General features: G+C 42.2%; 1 protein-coding gene across 10 annotated transcripts in view; it reads right to left on the reverse strand.

Annotated features, from left to right (window-relative positions):
* Positions 1-21954, reverse strand: part of FER (FER tyrosine kinase) — a 435712-nt gene extending 413758 nt beyond the window's left edge. For 2 of the 10 annotated variants that reach the window (XM_030565800.1, XM_030565801.1), the window contains exon 1: positions 21816-21948. The gene's annotated coding sequence lies outside the window, so the exon portion shown is untranslated. Of the gene's footprint in view, positions 1-19692; positions 19742-19832; positions 20240-21400; positions 21780-21815 lie in introns of those variants that run through there. The other 8 variants (XM_030565792.1, XM_030565797.1, XM_030565791.1 and 5 more) reach the window with 8 other exon arrangements.
* Between the last annotated feature and the right edge of the window lie 204 nt (positions 21955-22158).

Consider the following 22158-nt stretch of genomic DNA (forward strand, 5'->3'; position numbering starts at 1 on the left):
AACATGCATCTGACGAAGTTGGTATTCACCCACGAAAGCTCATGCTCCAATACGTTTGTAAGTTTAAAAGGTGCCACGGGACTCTCTGCTGCCACCACTGTAACGGCATCTTCTCTGGATGCAGATGCTCTTGCTAGAAACCCCAACTGTGACTCCACTGTGGCAGGCACGGTACACACACAAAGCATAAGAGACAGTCTGTGCCAAGAGTTTACAAATACAAGATAGCGGCGAGTTTGTTTCCAGCTCCCACATCACAAATCTATTTCAAAAAAGAAGCAACCAAACCACCATTAGACGAGAAAAAAGTTACTTACCTGTACAGTAACTGTTGTTCTTTGAGATGTGTTAAAAGGATGGGGCTACCCTGATCCCCTTTCAGTTCCTTCACACAGGAATCTTGATGCCATTAGACTCAAACATCAGGGAAGTATGGTGGTTCATGGAGAAAATATACACACACACACATCCAAAGAACAGTTACTGTACAGGTAAGTAACCTGTTCTCTCTCCTTCCAGCAATTGCACACGTATATATTCCATTTCAGGTGATTTCCAAGCAGTACTCCTTAGGTGGCAGAAATTCAGAGTCTATCTGGTTGGACAAAGAATGAAAAAGATTCACCCAAGTCAGCATCAACTCTGGAAGCTACTCTGAGGTCATAATGTCTAGCAAAAGCCCTCCAGATGTCCACATTTTGGATGTTATTCAAAAAGGGCCACAGAGATATCTTGAGCTCTGACGGAATCAGCAATTTTCTCTCAAGAGGTGATACTTTAGTCATATTATGACAAGACTTGATATAGATCAAAATTATCTGTGCAGAAATTGCTTGGTCTCTCATTCTTTCTGCATACACAATATAAAAAATTGGTAGAGAAATAATTTGCTTCAGACAGATTTGAGTTAAAAATGGAGCGTGAGGTCTTCAAAAACTCTCTTTGTGAAAGACTGCATAAGGAGCCTGAGTTTAAGCCAGAACAGACCACAAGATCATCTAATCTGACCTCCTAAATATCACAGGCCACCACCATCACCCACAAAATAAACCCAACGACTGAAATTAGACCAATGCATTACAGCCCACAGGAAACTGGACTATTATCTGCCACAGGCAGAGAATAGGAGGGACCGAGGTGCTTCAGTGCTCGAGGCCCGCACAGTGGCAGGGAAATGATTAAGTGACATATACCCAGATAACACTGGCAAATGACCCTATACTTATGCTCCAAAGGCAGACAAAAAAAACAAAACCCAAAGTCTAGAGAAAATTCCTTTCCAACCCCACATACAGCAATGAGTTAGACCCTGAGCATAAGCAAGAACCAGCCAGCCAAGCACCTGAGAGAAAATATGCTTGGCACCACCTCAAAGGCTAACATACCCCACCCACTATCCTATCTCCAGCTGTGGCCATCCCTGATGCTTCAGAGAAAGCATACAAAAAAAAAACCTCCCAGAATGCAGGGATGGGGGGAGGAGGGATTCCTTCCTGATGCTGCCAGTGGTTGGCTGAAAACCTGAACCACAAGCTTTAGGGACATAAAGTGGAAGTGAGCCCTCTAGCATCACAAACAACCCTATCATCCACTCACACTCAAACTGGTCCACCTGTCTCTTAAAATTAAGTTGTTTGCCCCCACAACTACTATTGGGAGGTGTGATACATGAAGTGGGGGAGGCTGGAGGAGTAGATCCCTTTGATCGATACCCAGCTAGCTGTAAAATCCCTCTTGGTCTGTTCTCTGCTTGCTTTACCCATAAAGAGTTAACAAGCCCACAGGTAAAAGAAAAGGAGTGGACACCTGACCAAAAGAGCCAATGGGAAGGAAGAACTTTTTTAAATTGGGAAAGAAACTTTCCCTTTGTCTGCTGTTCTCTGGGCTTCAGGGACACAGAGAATAATGCTGTAACCAGCTTTAAGCCAGGTATGATTATAGATTATCAATTCATACCTTGAACCTACTTATCTGGAGCCTCAGATATGTAAGTAAAATTAGGGAATGTCTAAAAAGACATGATTAGGGTTATTTCTTATGGGCTTGTGGACTCCTCTGTGCTAACCCCAAATGCTTTTGTTCACTTGTAATCTTTAAGCTGAATCCCCAAGAAAGCTATTTTGGGTGCTTGACTTTTGGAATTCCTCTTTTAAAATCTAGCAAGAGCCTAAGTTCCAGATGTATTTTCTTTCTTTTTGTTTTGAATAAAATTTACCTTTTTTAAGAACAGGATTGGATTTTTGGTATCCTACGAGGTTTGTGCATATGTTGTTTGATTAGTTGAGAGCCACAGCTAATTTCCTTTGTTTTCTTTCTCAGCTTTTCTCTGCGCGGGGGGGGGGGGGGGGAATGGTAAAAGGGCTTGAGTGTACTCCACAGGGACGAATTCCCAAGTGCTCCTTCCTGGGTTCAAAGGTTTGTGGGTTTTTTTGCATCTGGGTGGTGGCAGAGTTTACCAAGCCCAAGTCAGAGAAAAGCTGTATCCTTGGGAGTATAATATGAGCCTGGAGTGGCATGTATTAATTTTTTTAATCCTTGTGTGCCCCCACTTCTGCACTCGGAGTGACAGAGTGGGGATTCAGCCTTGACAAGAGGCTGTTCCAGAACAACATCCCTCTGTTGGTTAGAAACCATCATCTAATTTCCAGCCTGAATTTGTCATGGTCACCATAAGAGTTTGTAGCTCTCCTGCTCTCTTCTCCAATGTTATTGCTACCAAGAAAGCAATCTTAGCAGACAATGAAATAGAAGAGCAATCAATGGTTCAAATGGGTGACCCATGAATCTTGTCAAAACTATGTCAAGGTACTAGGAAGGAATGAGTTCACAAATAGGTGAGTTAATCCTCATTAAACCCATTAAATATCTTCCAAACATGAGGTATGAGAAAAATCAATAATCTTTTAAACAGGATTAAGCTTATTTCAAGGGGTATTAAGCATAATAAAGGTTCTGAACTGGAAAGAATGTATTAGTGATAATACCGCTGGAAAAAAATAGAAACAACATAAATGTTCCATTCTTCTCCTTAATATCTTTACTAATGGGAAAAGAGCAAGCAGCACCAAACAGAAGGAAAATGAGACTCAGTAGCCAAATTAAAAATAATTCTGAATCTTTATTTCATTGCTGGCAGCAGTACCCAATTAGGCATCTGAAGATGTTTGAAGGTTCAGTTTATCTATAGTGAGTGAGGGCAGTGAAGACAAGAGAAATCCCTTGCAAATATCTTTCACTGAAGCAGATGTCCTCTCTGTTCAGGAAATAGCAATGTTGTCAAAAAAGCCTCATTACCCTCAAGACACCATTTTACCTAATGCTTCACAATCCTCTAAGATCATCTCATCCACTCTGACATACGTTTTCCATAATTTTCACTCTTTCCTTTTCAAATGGAAGGAAACAAAGAAGTGGTCTTCTAGATTTGCCATGTTTCAAGTGCTCTTTTATGCAGGTGACTTGGGCTTACACACAACAAAAAAATTCATTCTTGAGACTTGTCAACAGAAGTGTCTGCTTTGGGAATAAACTCTGATACTGTTTTAAAGACCATCTTATCATCATGAAACACACAGTGAGGCTCTTCCGCAGTAAAGCCATAAGTTCTGAAAATCATCTAGCAGATATCATTGTGACTAAGAAACAGGTTTCAATAGACCGAAAATAAGAATATTACCAGAAGCTTCTTCCAGAAGCTTTTGGGGTGCAAGGGGGGCTGTCTCCTTATTTTATTTAAGATCAGGGGTAGAGTCTGTTCCAGTATCTGGCAGACAGCTGGGCTGCAGAGTCCCTTTTTGAAGAGAAAAACATTTGAATCACTTCCTCCAAGCACACAACCTGGGCTAGAATTTTCCTCTCAACCGCCAAGCAATTAGATTGAGAGAACTGACATTAGGTTGTAATACTTGATCCTAAGACAGAAAGTTTGGTCTCTTTAGGAGTGAAATAACAGATCCTACCCCCAGAAAAAATACAGGTATGGTTTGGTGTTTTGCCAGTTTGTAAAGAGATCTGCTAACAGCAAGCCCAGAAGATTAGCAACACCACCCTATGAAGAAAACATTCTTTTCTGATAAGGACACGGTGACCAACAAGATATTCCATACGTATTCGCTGTCCCAACACTGTCCATTGTGTTTATCCTTTTTTCCCAGATAGCATCGGGTATTCCCCACCATTAGTTTGGGCTCCTGGATCACTAGAAGATAGAGGAGATGATTGTACTGGGAACCTGCACTCCACAAGCAAGGTTCAAGAAGGTGCAAGTTCAGGTATATAACATCACTTTTAGTATGCACATGCCAAGGATGGTATTATAATGCATGAAACCCAGGAGACGTTGAAAAAAGTATAATCATGACAATCCTATTTTTGGATAGCTTGTCAACCGTTGTTTGAATTTTGTCACACCGTTCCACTATCAGCGAAGTTCCTGCCTATGAGATATTATTTCTACTTCAAAGTGTGAGTTACATGATGGGCATAGTGAACTCTATACAACTTCAAAATAACATCATGCACTCACAGATTTTTGAGCACTTTTTATATCACTTCTCAGCTTCCTAGAATAATAATGCTCAGATAAGGAGTAAATATAGGTTGTCACGGTTACCAGATAAGAATGAAGGAGTAAATATAGGTTGCACAGTTGCACTCAGCGAGAGCCCAAGAAGGGACGTCAACCAGGTGTCAGGCTTTGGACCTTTAGCTCTCCTTGGGCGGAATTCTGCAATTCATCCACTCTCAAAGCAAGACCTGAGTTCAGCCCCCTGAGTATCAACCCTGGTTACCTCAGTAGGGCTAACAGCATTTGGACCTGCAAGCCCTTTTTCTCCAGGCCAAAATATAAAAAACAAAACAAAACCGGAGTCCTACATACGTACTTCTTTACCTGAGCTTAAACCTCTCTATTTATAGTGCTGGTGGGTCTGTTTTAGTCCTCATTTCTGATTTAGGAGAAAGAGCCTGAACTGCTTGCAACCTTATTGCTCATTCTCTGACTGAGAGCTTGTCTTCACTACCGGGATAAGTTGACCTAAGTTACCCTACTCTGGCCACATTATTTATGTAGCTGGACTCAACGTAGCTTAGGTCAACTTACCCTGCTGTCTACACTGCATTGCGTCGACGGGAGACGCTCTCTTGTCGACTTACCTTCACTAGACCCGCTATATCAACACCCACTGCATCCATTACAGCAGCGTCGATCTCCCCAGTAGCGAAGACAAGCAGAGTCTTCCGAGCAGTTATTTCACTGACACATCCAAGGCCACCTCTCCTGGCTCACCCAAAATCCTCTCCTTTTCTAGGTTTCAATTTTAGATCTCCTTTGACCTCAGGTTTAGGCTTGGAAAGAATAAAGCCTCCTAATCTGGATGGAACCAGAATATTTCCCTCTCCACACAAACTGATGGCCCAACTATCAGTTACCTTATCTCCTCTGGAGCAGAGTACCTGAGGCTGACTTTTAACGCATCATTGGTTTCCTTTTCCTCCTCAGTTCTGTAACAATCCTTTACAGCCTCCTCTGACTTTACGTATTCAAACAGGCAGCAATAAACAACTGAACGGAGAAACAGAGTCATACATAATATTTATAAAAAATAATACAGGCATTTTTCCAATTAGTAACATAGGTGTCCTACACTAGCACCATCAATCCCATGGGGCAGGAGTGAGGAGAGGAAGACAGTGATGTTTCAAATAGGTAAGCGTCAGTTATTAATGGTCTTGATGGGGCTATGTACATAAAACTCAGCCTAATCTACTGAAATTACAAGATCTCCAGAACACATTACAGCAAGAATTGAGGCTGTCTCCATCCTGAAGTTTGTCATTTTTGTAAAACATTTTAAATGTTTCAGCTCTAAAACTGCACAGCCTCTACTGCTTTTCTTTTATTCAAAGGAAGAAAATGGAACAGAATACTTGACACTGGAGAAGGAATTGAAAGATGTGGCCTCATAAACCAAAGTGGATTATCAGAGTGAGATTTTGAGAAGAGAGGCAGCACAAGTACCTGATAATTGTTTTCTTCTATAGTTTTGGTTCCAGTGTTTATTGCACTTATAAAGTTGCATCTCTCTGGGTACACAACTGTTGTAGCTAGAACAAAAACACAGCTACAAAGTCAACTGAGGGTTTGAACTCTCTTTTGCCTGCCCTATAAGGAAGTGTTAAACTGCATTTTTAGATTTGTTTGACTCATACACTACTATCTTCACCAACACAGTGGTATTCCTGTGAAATTGGAGGAACAAAACATCTGCTCAAAGTGCGTGTCTGAATTCTAGAGCACAGCCACTAGTGACATTGAGCTACAGAACTGTCAGGCATGCCCTGAACAGTAAGGCACATGGTATCACAAAAGCACCCTCCATGAAAGATGAAGCCATGAAACTCTGTTTGTGAGGTCAATGGTCTTCAGGACATCACACTAGTTCATGGGTGCTCTAGCCACTGGCAGTTGTTGCAGGATCTCCGGGTGCAATTGCACGCACAGAAATCAGGCCCAGATGTGCACAACTCACATGGCTGAGAGCATAGCTGGCACCAAGGTCCCACTCTGCCTGCCAAACTCATGGCTGCTCCTCTCAATGTCATGGACTAAAGAAAGCCAGGAGCCAGCAAAGAGGAGCAATGCAGGCTAGTTCTCCTTGTCTGGCCCAGAACAGAGCTACTGAGTGGTGACAGAGAGAGGAAGAGGGGAGTGGGAGCCTCTAACACTGCCACTGAGTCAGGGGTCCTTGTCCTTGTGCTCCTGCCATTCTGGGCTCCAATGCCAACGTTCTCCTGGAGACTCCAGGGGAAGGGGCAAGCAAGGCTAGATGTGGGACAGAGAGGAAGACCATAAAATCCTTTCCCCCAAGGAAGCCTCCAGACAACAGGGAGAAGTAAGAAGCAGGGGGATCAGGGAGGCATGGCAGGGACTCATAGGAGAGGATGATAAATGGGGACTTCCTCAAGAACTGAAGTTCCTGGGAGCAGGTGGGTGTAGCGGTTCATGTGGGAAAGGTAGTGGCTGCAGCTTTTCTGGGTTTCTGTTAAAATAATCGTAATTCAACCTTTTTACACTGAACTGCAAACACGCTGTACAAGCGTTTTGCATGATCAGTCTCTTGTACAGTAGCATATGTATACAATTGTAGCAGCACAGCAGGAGTAAGTCCAGTGTAAAGAGACTTGATTATGATTACTCTTTATGATGTCTCTACCTGACTACACAGTAAAGATTTCATAGCTGCTTTAAATGTTCATCAACTAATGCAAAATTATAGTGAAATACCAGGTAAAAATACCCAGGAGCTACCAGCCTGGACCCTCTCTGACCCCTCCCCTCCCGAAATCCCTGTACAGAGGACAGCAATTCCACAGGCGTGGACCCTCTCTGACATCCCATCCCCTCTCTATTTATTCCTTATGAAAATAGATCTACACTATCCCCATCTAGATGTCATTATGATCAAGTGGCATTTAAAAAATTCCTGGAATTACTTTGACATATGTATCTTCAGTAAAGGGAGATGAAAAACTCTTTGCTCATGAAACCTGAATCATCTTTATTAGTAAATAAAATTGGGACATAAAGTGGGGAAGGTATATATTAGCTTCAAAGTCAATTGTATCATCCATGCCAGATTAGCAGTTACCAGGTACTAGCGTTCATACCTAGACTTCAAAGGAACTGAGAGTAGAAATGACAGACCCTTAGATGAGAGGATTGGAATACAGTCTCGCTGACAGTTAGAATCTGAGGCATAGGGATGTAGGGGAAAAAGCAGAGCCCATAATAGAAAGACAGACACAGAATGCTTGAACTATCATCTCCAATTTACTAAGACTGGAACTATAAAGGTTTAACCATTTTGGTCAATTTCACAGTCATAGGATTTTAAAAATCGTAAATTTCATGATTTAAATATTTAAATCTGAAATTTCACAGTGTTGTAATTGTAAGGGTCCTAACCCAAAAAGGAGTTTGGGGGCAAGGGGGATCGCAAATTGTAGGGATGTTGCAGTACTACTACCCTTACTTCTGTGCTGCCTACCCTGCCATCACTAGATATGATGTTACTCCATTTGCCTTCAATTTAATTCAATTTACTAAAAAGCTATACATTACTAATAAACTTCAAAACTTCATAACCTGAGTGGCACTGTGATCCTATATGCCAGGTCACAATACATGGAGTAGGGAGCCAGGCTCAGCTTTGTGGGACAGGAGCCACTGCTGCAGGGTAAATTCTCTCTCCAGCATCCTCCCCTTCACAGCAGCTTGGAATTACAGTTGCAATGCTGAAGCAAAGGGTGCTGCTGGAAGTGGTTGGTGCCCTATGGACAATACACATAGGAATAAGCAATGATAGAGGACAACCAATGAATTGGGAGTCTGCATCCCTCCCTAGCTCTAGCAAAGCATATGGCCAACAGGATGGCTTGTACTGAAGGTCCTCTTGCTGTCAAGTCCCTGTTCAGGGACCTTTTTTACTTTCCTGTTCATTGCAACTTCTCGGGAAGAATTCCACTAACAACATCTTTAACCAGTGAACCCATATTAGCATCACCATTACAAAAAATTAATATGGAATCCTTAATCTCCTGAATTTAGTTAAATATTGATGATCTGTTTGTTTGCTCTTGTCTTGGAATCCTTTTCTAGATCAAGTGAAGAACAGAGTAAGAATTCCTGCTTTTCTTCAAAGGAGAGGTAGCTCCTGGGGTCTTTAGATTTGCATTTGCTTGGACAGGTTATATAGGCTGGGCACCAATGATACTTTGTTACTTTCCTTTTTGTGGCTTCACATCCATCTTGAAGAAAGACCCTTCCCATGTACAATGGTCAGTGTTCCTAATCAGAATCTAATATTTCACCATCCACAAGACGCAGGACAAGGGAGACTTTATGCTGTAATGGAAACATTTTTATTCAATCTTAAAATACTGACTGTCTCGTTAATAAAAAACTTACTTAAAGTTTAGCATTATTAAATACAAATTTACCTTTTATTTATATTTGCTTTCATTGTAAAAGTTGAGAGAATTTTTTTTTAAATAACTGTCCTTTTCATTTGATTATAGTCATTTCTGACTCTATAGTTAGGGACCTACTAAATTCAGAGTCCATTTTGGTAAATTTCACAGTCATAGGATTTTTAAAATTGTAAATTTCACCATTTCAGCTATTTAAGTCTGAAATTTCACAGTGTTGTAACTGTAAGGGTCCTAACTCAAAAAGGAGTTGGGGGTGGGGGGAGAAAAATCACAAATTGTAGGGGATGTTGCAGCACTACTATCCTTACTTCTGTGCTGCTCCTGGCAGCTGGAGAGCGGCAACTGCTGGCCGGGAGCCCAGCTCTAAAGGCAGAGCCACCACCAGCAGCAGCACACAAGGATGGCATGTTATGATATTGCCACCTTTACTTCTGCACTGCTGCCTGCAGAGCTGGGCCCTCAGCAAGCAGCTGCCACTCTCCAGCCGTCCAGCACTGAAGGCAGCAGTGCAGGAGTAAGAGTGGCACGGTATGGTATTGCCACCATTACTTCTGCACTGCTGCTGGCAGGGCGCTGCCTTCAGAGCTGGCCGCCCAGTCAACAGCCACCGTTCTCTGGCCGCCCAGACAGAGAGAAAGGGTGGCAATACCACAACTCCCCTAAAATAACCTGTGACTGTCTACAACTCCCTTTTAGGTCAGGACCCCCAATTTGAGAAATGTTGGTCATCCTCGTGAAATCTGTATAGTACAGGGTACAAGTACACAAGAGACCAAATTTCATGGTCTGTGATACGTTTTTTGTGGCCGTGAATTTGGTAGGGCCCTGCTTATTTGTTTCAGAAGTTACAAGGTGTGTAGTGAACAAGACAGTTTAATGTTACCCTGGAGAAGTGGATTCTACACCTCTGCCATAGAATTCCTATGTGATGTTGGGTAAGTCATTTACACCGAAATTTTCACAGGCTGTCACTAGTTGTGTGTTCCCTCTGGAGTCTGATTTGCAGATGAGCTGAACACTTACATACAAAATGCTACGTAATGCTAAACATTCTGAGAATTCTAGTCTTGGGCATCTCAAAATGGGAATTCAAAAATGGTGCCCATTTTTACCTGAATCTATTCTTGCCTCAATTTCCCATCAGTAAAATGTGGATACTACCCTCTCTTCACAGGTGTGTTAAAATAAATAAATGTTTTCAAGCAATCAGATAGTACAACGAGAATCATGGAAAAGCCCATAAGAAAATTAACAGTTCTGTATCCAGACAAGGGTTTGAACAGTGTGCAGGGGAAAAAAAGTCATACACCACTTTTTAACAATAAGAACAAAATATTAAATTTCCAACCTATGCACAGACTGAAGCAGTGGTTCTAGAGGAAAAAACAGTATTTAATTACAGGATCACATACTATCATAATTCATAAGCAAAGGGGGCCATATTAAGGCAAACCTTAATGTTCTTTTTACATAGCTTTTTGGTATATTAAATAATGCAAGGTAGAATCCTTCTGCTATACATCATGATATATTCTCCTCCCCCTTCTGCCCCTCCACAAAGAAAATAATCATAAAATTTGACACGGGCATTTTTTACTCCATGGATCAGGCCAGTACAGCAATCCCCTCAGTTTTGTGATTACAAAAAATACAATTAATCCACAAAAAATATTATTTTAGTGGTTAGATTAAAAATTTCAAGGCCAGAAAGTAATATTATGGCCATCTATGATGACCTCCTGTATAATGTAAAGCTGATCACCATAACCTTAAGACGTTCCCATGGCAACTATGAAGACTTCCTGGCATACACTGAAAAATAAGTCTAATGCACCTTTATTTGCATAAACTGGTTAGTGACAGGTTCAACTATTGGAAGGCAGTTTGAAATTAGAAAGGTTGGATTCTGCCTTCAGTGTGCCAAAGGAGCACTGAAAAAGGAATTAGAGACCTACACAGCATACAGCAACTACAGAGTCAAAGTGAGGCAAGAAGCATCCTATAGAATATGCAGTCTGAATAACTGTTTAAATGTTAAGGTTAGCAACACTACAAGCATTGATATGTATGCTGAAGCATAGAAAAATGTCATTTTTATAATTAGTTTTAACTTAAAAATGTTGAGAACGGCCATAGTGGGTGAGACTATCTAGCCCAGTATCCTGTCTTCCAACAGTGGGTGATCCCTGGCTCTTGTGTTATGTGAAGGGGTAAGCAACACTTCCTTATTTACTTTCTCCACACCACTCAAGATTTTATACACCTCTGTCATATAAGCCAGAATTGCCTCTGGAGCCTTTTTAAAAGTCAGCATTACATTAGCTATCCTCCAGTGATGTGGTGCAGAGGTTGATAAGTGATGGGTTACATATCAGTTAGTAGTACTGCAACTTCATATACAAGTTCCTTCAGAACGCTTGGGTGACTATAAACAGGGGAGTTTCAGAGGGAGTTCTCTTGGAGGAGCAGTTTGTATGTGTGGAGGCTGCTAGGGGCAGAGTGCTGGGAGAGAAGCTGAGCCCTGATTAGGGGGTGGGGCTTACCTGCTTAGGGGGTCCTATAAAAGTAGCCAGCCAGCCAGCCAGGCAGCAGCATAGACAGCTGCAGCAGCACAGCAGCCAGCAAACAGAGCTGTAAACAGGGGAGTTTCAGAGGGAGTTCACAGGGGGAGGTTGCGGGGGAGACTAAGAGACCTAGGCAGAGGAACTGACAGGCTAGTTAAGGGAGTGGGTGGTGGTCTGCCAGTGTTCTGGTGCCTGTTGGGGGTTTGTTTTGTTTTGTGTTTCTTGGACTAACAGGTTTTAGGTGGCAAGGCTATGACCGATACAGAGGCAGCCGTGAAAGACACAATGAGGATGACTGGATGTGGAAGCTGCGGCATGTACATGGAGGGGGATACCTGAAAAGAGTTTTGTCTGCATGAAGTGCCACCTGACAGAACTGATGGAAGAAAAGATCCAAGGACTGGAGATGCAGGTGGAAACTCTGGTCGAGTTTAGAAGGGGGTTCGAGCAGATGATGGAGCAAAGACATGAGGAGGCTGAAAGGATAAGCTCAGACTCGCAGACGGAAGCAGGACCAAAGAATTCTGAGGAGAGACTGCTGGGTAAGCAAAGTGGACGATGGAAGCATGTGACTAAGAGAACCAGGCAGAGGGAAAGACGGCCCAGTGAAGGAGAAATAGAACTCAGGAACAGGTTTGCAGAGTTGGAAAATGAAGAAGGGGCACAGCAATTGGTCGCTGAAGGAGAGAGGGCAAGGAAAAAGAGAAGAGCTGCTAGTCCTACAGGAAGAGGGGAGCAGTCAATGGAAACAACACCAAATATGAGCCCCAAGAGGATTGCAAGGGTGAATAGGAATTGAGAGGACTTGCAGCCAGTGGGTGCAGGGGATAGACCGGAGAATCACACTGTCACCAGGAAAAGGCAGGTCTACGTGATTGGGGACTCCTTACTGAGAAAGATAGACAGGCCTGTAACTAGACCTGATCCAGAGAACAGAAGGGTGTGCTGTCTGCCGGGTGCTAAGATATGGGATGTGGACCTGAGGCTGAAAAGGATCCTAATGGGAGCAGGAAAGAATCCGTTGATTGTCCTTCATGTGGGAACGAATGATACGGCTAAATTCTCGCTGGAACGTATCAAGGGAGACTATGCCAGACTGGGGAAGACGCTTAAGGAAATCGAGGCTCAGGTGATCTTCAGTGGGATTCTGCCGGTTCCTAGAGAAGGGCAGAATCCCACTGTGACATCCTGGTGAGAGTGGGAATTTGCATTATCCCCACTTCACTTATATAAAGCTAAGGCACAGAGAAACTAAGTCTGAAGATGAGGCAAAAACAGAACACTGAGCTTCTTTGGGGTGATCCATAACACCACTCATCCTATTCCAAGAGACCTACTATATTCATTAAACACACCATATGTTTTTTGCAATGATTGAAGAGAGGCTGTTACAGCTACCAGCTTCACTGAACATACAACTGCATTAAGAGAGGCCACAGATCAATTCACTATATGGGCTTGCCTCATAGTCTGCAAACAATCTGACAAACAGATTGTCCTATGGTTATAAAATAAAGTATGTGGCTACAAAGTAAAAAACATAATACTCAAGAAGTAAAAGCTACAGAGAGCTTTTATTTTCTGAAGAGTGCTTCATAGTAAAAACTTAACATTCCTTTAATATAGGTTTATCTTGTATGAAATTGCATATACATGCTTTGCTTCTTTGTCATGGTCTATAAATAAATCACATTTGTTCTGGATTATCCAATGAAATATTGCTTATAAATCAAGATGATACACAGCCTAAACTGGCCTGCCCTCACAATACAATACATTGAAGCCAGAAAGGCACGAGAGAGAATATAATCTGAATTTCACTCTATCCCAAAAAGTAATTGTGACATCAGCATAAGGAAATTCTACAACCTAGGCTTGAGAAAGTCTGCTTGCCCAAGACAAACAGGAAAAGTTAACTTGCACAAAGCAAACAGGAATTTGGAGTGGGTGAAGAGAGTGCAGGGAAGAGAGAGTCAGAGAACAGAGGGGGCATATGATTTTAAGAGTGTAGGTAAGCAATTTAGATTTTAAAATAATGCTGAACATTTAAGTAGTTTGATGTATACTGAACGACATTCATATACGATATTGAGATTAGACCAGTGATACTTAAGACTGAGTTTAATGTGTCTCCCACAGTTCTTTGTGACGTGTAACATTCAAACACTGTGATTTAATTAACTAATCTAAATTACTAACTAATCAGGATGCTATTCCTATGTTATTAGCTAATTGTAGAATACTTGGTCAGTCTTTTTTCTGTGAGAATAATTATATAGAGAGAAAGAGTACATGAAACAATGAATTCACACTACTGTGGCTCCTTTGGGTAATGTTGATCACTAATCTGGCTCCTGAAGCACTGAGGTCTGAGTATCACTGGATTAGACCAACATGCAAAATAAATACTCATTACTGCAAGGGTCTTATAGGAAAATATTTTTAGAATTAGTTTATGCCATATAAGAATTATTACCCCTTACTACTGAGATATTCTATTTTCATACCTTTAAAAGAAAACTTCCAAAGCCCAGAAAGAAAGGGTAGAATGATTTAAATGAGCACTCTGCACCGGCCTAACTCAGCTTCCATTAGCCACTGAAGTCAATGGTAAAACTTCCAAATACGGGAAGATTTTCCAAATGGAATTCACTTCTGAAAAGTGCTTCGGTAGAAATGGCAGTAGGATTCCAGATCTAGTCTCTAACTTCAAGATTCACTTTACATGATTCATCGAGAACTTTTTTAAAAAGTTCTTTCTCATAACTGCCAGTTCCGCAAATAGTCAGATATAAACTGGGATCTTTCTAGATCAGGCATCACTAGAAATAAAGAATACAGAGCCCAATTTCTCTATAGAAACATCCAACAGCAGAATTTGGTCCTGCAATGGCAAAATAATTAATAATTCAAACCATGTGCAATCCAGAAAAATCCATCTGAAGTAAAATGTATTAGATATGACATATGACTATCAAATCCGTTGATTAACAAATATCTTATTCAGTTCCATTTGATCATAATCAAATTAAGCAGGGGGAAGTGCATGTTTATCTCGGAAAATGCTTTTACTTTCACTACTCTATGTCAGACTTGAAGCACCTTAAAATATTTTCTTGAATATATATTGAAAAATCATATTTATGCATTTTGCTTGTATGAAGTCTCCCTTAGAATTAATCAGACAGAGGCAGGGCAGTTATTACATAAAACATTGTTTTTTTACATTTTTGGACTTCAAGATATAGATACATTTCTAACTGCTTATAAATTATTAAAATTATTTACTCAATAGTAGCATTGTCAAAGGAAATTTTATTACATGATGTAACAAACTGAAGACCTAAGTATAAGAAAAATCTTTGAGTTTGTAATTAGTACTCCAGTATCTGGAGCTGATTTCACATTGCATTAGGGGAGCACTGTGAGCATGAAGTGGCAATGAAGCCATTGCAAGTAGCATAGGTGCCTCAGTCCAGTGAAAGGAAATCCACTAACAGCACAGTAGGTCCTACTACCACAACCATCTCTGGAGCTTGCCTAAGGGGCATGGCCAGCATTTTCTTGCGCCCTGGTGTCCAAAATCTACTGTAACAGCTCCTTGGCTATTGGCAAGTGGTGCAATCTAGAGCAAGGGTTTTCAAACTGGAGGTCAAGACCTCTCTGGTGTGTGCAAGGTTATTACATGAGGGGTTGCAAGCCGTCAGCCTCCACCCCAAACCCCACTTTGCCTTCAGGATTAATAATGATGTTAAAATATATTAAAAAGTGTTTTTAATTTATAAGAGGGGGTTGCACTCAGAGGCTTGCTACACGAAAGGGGCCAGCAGTTCAAGTTTGAGAACCACTGATCTAGAGCAGTCCTTAAGAACAAATTTAGAAACGGAAACAGAACAAGAAGCAAAACAGCACAGATAATGAGAAAAGCACAAAGGAGTTGAAAGCTCCCCCATGCCTCCAAGTTGCATGGTTGACTATAGGCAGGCAGCCCATCTGAATGAGGGCTGGTCTACACTAGGGGAGGGGATCAATGTAAGATACGCAACCTCAGCTACGTGAATAAGATAGCTGAAGTCAAAGTATCTTAGATCAAATTACCTACCATCCTTATGGCACGGGATCGACGTCCACGGCTCCCTGTCGACTCCGCTACCACCATTCACGTTGGTGGAGTTCCAGAGTCGACAGGAGCGCGTTCGGGGATTGATATATCGCGTCTAGATGAGATGCGATATATCGATCCCCGAGAAATCGATTGCTACCAGCTTTTTCCCAATGTAGTAGGCGTGTTTGGGAAATGACACATCTGGTTTCCACTTTTGGGTTCTGAAACGCCGACGGGCATGATCCGGGATTATCCCCATTCTGTATCTGGCCTTGGTTTGAAAAAGTTTATAGTCGTTCATGTTCTCCTTAGGCATTTCAGCTGCCACCTCTGCTAAAGGTCCACTGAGCTGCGGCCTCAATTCTACCATGTACTGGTCTTCAGAGATGGGGTACCCAAGACAGGCTCTTTCAAAATTTTCCAAGAAGGCCTCGGTGTCATCACCTGCCTTGTAGGTGGGAAATTTCCTGTGCTGTGGAACAATCATTGGCGCAGGGTTGTTAGGGTTGGCTGTGTTTTGCTTAGCCTTTTCTAATTCCATGGCCTGTAGGTGGGCTTCCCTCTGGAGTTCCCACTCTCTCTCTTTTATTTCCAGCTGTTTTTGGTGGTCTGCATCTTTGGCTTCTTGCTCTCTTTGGTAGGCCACCTCTCTGGCTGCTTGTTCTCTTTTGTAGGCCACCTCTTCTTCTTGTAGTTTTCGGAGGTGGGCTGCATTTTTGATCTGTTCTTCTCTTTCTTTCAGCTCCATCTCTTTTTGTTTTATTTCTAGTTCCTGTATTTTTTTTTCCATCTCTCGCCTGTGCTCGGCATCTTTGATTTGTCCTTCGGCCTTCATTTTTGTCTTGTTAGGTATGGTTCCTGTTTTCTTGTGTTGGGGTGCCCTCCGGTGTTTGTCTGAACTGCAGGCTCTGTTGCCTCCTGGGGTCTGCCTAGCAACAGTACCTTTTTCCCTTTCTTCCTCTAGCTAATCTTTTCAATGTAAAGTAAACCAGAAAAACCACTTTATTTGCATGTGTATAGTGCTGGTATTTGACTCCTAATGGGAGTGCTATTTTGTGACAAAAGACCCGTAATAGTCCCTTAATGGTTCCTTGCTTAATATGCAAGCCAAAAACTGCCAGAGAGAGCAGAAGAAAAAATTCTCTCTGGTTCCTTTTAAAAGCAAACCGTTCTTCTCTGCTTAAAAGCCCCTAGCAGAGAAAAGAAAAATATAATATTCCTACTGGCTTCTATTCTATCTTTCCCACAAACGCTGCCACTCATGTCATAACCTAGTCCCAGATTTGAACCTTAGCGTCCAAAATATGGGGGTTAGCATGAAAACCTCCAAGCTTAGTTACCAGCTTGGACCTGGTAAAGCTGCCACCACCCAAAAAATTAGAGCGTTTTGGGGCACTCTGGTCCCCCCAAAAACCTTCCCTGGGGACCCCAAGACCCAAATCCCTTGAGTCTCACAACAAAGGGAAATAAACCTTTTCCCTTCCCCCCTCCAGGTGTTCCTGGAGAGTCACACAGAAGCAAGCTCCGTGAATCTAAACAGAGGGATTCCACCCTCCCCGTTTCCAGCCTTGGAAAACAGAAGTACCGAGAGCTAATCTCTCTTCCCCCCTCACCCAGAGGGAATGCAAAGTCAGGCTAGTAAATCTAACACACCCAGATTTCCCCGACTTCTTCCTCCCACCAATTCCCTGGTGAGCACAGACTCAATTCCCTGGAGTTCCCCACTAAAGAAAAAACTCCAACAGGTCTTAAAAAGAAAGCTTTATGTAAAAAGAAAGAAAAATACATAAAAAATGGTCTCCCTGTATTAAGGTGACAAATACAGGGTCAATTGCTTAAAAGAAATATGAATAAACAGCCTTATTCAAAAGAATACAATTTAACACATTCCAGCCACTATACCATGTAAATACAAAAGAAAAAAAATAGAAACCTTCCTGCCTTACTATATTTGTACTTACAACTTGGAAACAGAAGATAAGAAAGCAGGAAACAGAAATCCTCCCATAGCCGAGAGAGAGACAGGCAGAAGACCAAAGAACAAAGGACTCACACACAAAGTTCCCTCCACCCAGATTTGAAAAAGTCTTGTTTCCTGATTGGTCCTCTGGTCAGGTGTTTCAGATTACTTCTTTCCAGGTGAAAGAGACATTAACCCAGGGCTGGTCTACACTAGGGGAGGGGATCGATTTAAGATACGCAACCTCAGCTACATGAATAACATAGCTGAAGTCAAAGTATCTTAGATCGAATTACCTACCATCCTTATGGCACGGGATCGACATCCGCGGCTCCCCGTCGACTCCGCTACCGCCATTCGCGTTGGTGGAGTTCCAGAGTCGACAGGAGCGCGTTCGGGGATCGATATATCGCATCTAGATGAGATACGATATATCGATCCCCGAGAAATCGATTGCTACCCGCCGATACGGCAGGTAGTGAAGACGTAGCCTGAGTCTCTAAACCAGCACAAAACTCTTAAATCAAACCGGCTGCTCTGCCTTCTAATATTTGGTCTGATAGAAAGGAAATACCCTGCAGGAGAGGACAACACAAGATATCAAAGAGCCTAGTTTTTCCATTTCATTCTTTTAAGCTTCAGTGTTGACAGCAAATTAGAATAGCAATGATGGTCCTAAAAGCTCTCTTCTTCAAAATGCTTTCTATAAACTGTGTGCTGTGGCTCTAGTATGGAACTACGTTTAAAAAATGAATTTATCTTGAGCCAAAATGAAGTGTTACAGTTAATTTTTGTAAGCGTTTACTAACAAGTTTATACGTTGAGGCAAATGTTGCATGGATATTAATATTCACCTCAAAGAAATTTCTAAACCAAAATTAAAAACAAAATAATTTTATATTTTCATGAATATTTAGTCTTCAAAAACAAAGTAATTTGCAACAGTGCATTGTGATAATAAAAATCTGTACCTTAGAAACTATGTTCATTTAAATATAAATTATTTTAAGTTCTCTCACTGTTTAAAGATGTATTCCATATACACATTTTTGATGAACGGAGAGCTTTCTATTGTGATTTGAAACAGTGAACGCTTTATTTGTATTAATTCTCTCCTCCATTTTTAAGAATACTCTAAGTACAATATAAGTAAGTAATTCAGAAGAATTTATAATTAAGTTAGTGTTCAGTGTTGAGTAATAAAAAAAGGCTTTAAAGTAAAATTTAACATTTAATAGGAAGAACAAATATTTGCTCCAAAGGGAAGTACACTGCATAAACTTTCTCCCTCTTCTTCCACCCACAACCTGCCCATCAGCAAAAGAAACCCCCCTTTCCCTTCTCTAAGCCCACTCCCACACACTAGCAGACTTCTCCCTGTAAGCAGATTACCTCATGCAGCTAGACTACCTTCCTGTAACGAAGCAGCTCTGTCTGGGCTTTAGACCAGTTTTTCCGTGCCCCCAGCATGACTGGGCAACATACTTTACTCCAACAGTTCAAACACCAGGTCAGTGACTGACGGTAAGTGGAAAAGGCAATGTGGAGAGTAACATGAGATTCAGCACAGGGGGAAAACAGGATCAATCTAGACTTGCCCAAGGCAAGAATCCTGTGCCAACCCACCTCCCACTAGCAAGACACCCTTCCTCCTCATGATACAAAATAATATGCTAAATTAAAGAAGTCCATGAAAAGTACAGGAGTACATTTTGAAATTAGTATGAATTCAGTAGGTGCTATATTACCCACTTCTAGTCCAGTTTAGTAAGTTAGCTCTCTCGTCCCTTTTGCATAAAGTCTGAGCTTCTAAAAATTCCACCCTTACCTACACTTTACTTTCTACATCTCTCACAGAAATCTCACTTTTTTTTTTATCAGCTACCTTTTTTTTTCTAATCTCTCATTAAAATTCATTTATTCTGACGTTAAACATTAAGTCATCAGTATACAGTAAACGATCACTCCACTTTAAGCTTGGACCTTACCATACATATCATATCACATCAGAAATAGATGAGAAACAGAACAAACAGAGTAGAGGCTTGAAGAAAATAAAGTTGTACACTCACAGCATTGAACCAATGTCCAATATTCAATATGATATTCCAGTAGGAGAAGCTATATATAAACAAACCAGGGACAGAATTTGCATTGGAACAAGTAAATCATAGAATTCTCAACATAGGGCCTGTCATTGCCTTCCACCTACCCTTCCTTCCTTCCCCATCCTTGTTTTACGGAGTTACAACCACTTCCCTTATTTAAATGGGATCATGGGTCCTGAAATCTGTGGGAGAAGAGAACTTCCTGTTATAACACTGGGTCAATCTTATGGGAGAGGTTGAGAATCACAGATCTAAATCCTCCTTCCCATATTTAACACATCCTCCCTCCCCCTTCTCTTCTAATTGTTACATCCACTTTTTACTTTAAGACTGTAAATTCTTCATGACAGGAACCCTGAGTACCTAACTTTGTCCAGCATCTTTTCATAATAGGATCCACAATACTGACTGCAGTCTCCAGGTACTACCATAATACAAATAAAAGAGATAGATTCAATCCTATATGAGACCAGAGTTTTGGAGACTATGACTTTTAATACAAGAAACAGAAAACAATTCTGTATACAAATTATCTAAAATCTTGTAATCGAATAATCCTTAGTTTGCCATTTTATATATACTATTTACATATTTAATTTAGATTAAGTAAAGGTATTAGGGTTTTTTTTTAATTTATCTGTTTAAGAGATGACCTCTGAAAGTACTGTTGCTGACCCTATACAATCACACAAACTTGTGAGCTTTGAGGAGATCTTTGAAGCAGAAGAACTTTCATGTTAGCCTTCCAGCAATAACCTCCACCCATAAATTCACTGTAGACAATATTTTCAAGTTGTTATACTACACTGAGAGAACAAAAAGGAGGAATTTACCAGATGCATGTTACTGTGATCATTCATTATTGCAACTCAGCCTCCCCATACCTCTCTCCTTGTTTATTCTAAACTGCTCAAGGCAGGAACCTTTAACTTATTATTTAAAAGCACAGTGTACATTGATAGCGCTATGCCAATAATAAAACTAATCTTCTAGAGAACACATCTTTGTTTCTTAATAAGGTTCCACGAATATTCTGCTTGAAAATATTCACTGATTTTTAGTTTGCAACACATTTCATTCTAATCTAAACAATGTGTCTGCCTAACTTTATCAGTAGCTATTCTTTTAATCTATCTGACAAGGACATAGTTTCTCAGCCTTTGCTTTCACTACAGTGCCATTTATTTTATTTTAACATAACCTCAGACTGACAACATTCTAAAACACTTCATGTAGGTTTCTGATGCAAATTTGGGTTTTAAGCCAATTATCAAGAGTAAGCTGCAGGTGGGTTTTTGCAGTGCTCACCCACATGAATTCATCAGGGTACAGAATTTTAGCGTGTTAGGAGCAGCTAGGCTTGTTCTCTATTTTTACAGCACAAGCAGGAGAAATATCCAGCACCTGCTCCGAAGAATGTACAGTCTGAACAACCAGGGTTGTCGCACACCAGCAGAGTGAACAAAGCGAGGGTACAGCTAATGGCACATAAGCGCCATAACGGGGGAGGGGGGCTCTGTTAGGAGAGCAGCTAAGCGGAAAGGGGAGGGAAGGGAGCCGAACACTAAAGGGGGCGAGGAAGCAGCTGTGGAGTGAAGCACCTTGGCAGGAGGGGAGGGCTGAAGCAAATACCCAAGTACTCTCCACAGGCTGACACCCAGCAACGCCTCACCCTCGCGCGCAGACCTCCGGCCAGCGCGCAGTAACGCCCGCACCCCGCGCTCTCCAGCCACCGCTCAGGCCAGGAGTGGGGGTGACACTGACGAGACTGGAGAGGGCGGGGCACACAGCGACCCTCGCCACGGGAGGAGCCGGGCAGGCTGTCGCTCACTGGACACGGGCTGACAAGCGACACCGGGTGCTCGTAGCAGGCCAGGGGACCCGGCTGCCACCGCCCCTGCCCGGCTGCAGGTAACTTAGCGAGCTGGGCCTAGCCACCCCCATCCTGCCCACCACAGCCCCGCAGACGAGGCCCAGGCGGGAACAGAAGCCACCTCTCCTGCCCCCTTCCCGCTCCGCTGTCCCGCCTAAGCCCCGCTGCCGGGATACGGGGCCACCGCACCGCGCCACGCGCGGCACCTACTTACCTGACAAGCCGAGCCTCTCCACCACAGCGCGACGTCACAGCCCCGCCAGCGTCCCGTGAGCGCTGCCAACGAATCAGCTCGGACCTCTCGCCACCCGATAGCCAATCCACATGAACTCCGCCCCCTCGTGACACTCTAGATCCAGCAACCAATTCCGTAGGGAAGACTGACCTGCCGTTGCCGCCCCTACTCTGAAGGAAGCCAGGCGATTGGCAGAGGAGGCTACTGGGCGGGACATTGGAAGACGTAAGGAGGGCGTGGCCTCTGTCTGCACAGCTAGCTACAAATGCTGCGTTCGGAAGCCTGCGGTTACTGTTGGCCTAGCGGTTAGCATAGTATGTAT

Source organism: Gopherus evgoodei, chromosome 6, assembly GCF_007399415.2.
Source record: "Gopherus evgoodei ecotype Sinaloan lineage chromosome 6, rGopEvg1_v1.p, whole genome shotgun sequence".
NCBI lineage: Eukaryota > Metazoa > Chordata > Testudines > Testudinidae > Gopherus > Gopherus evgoodei.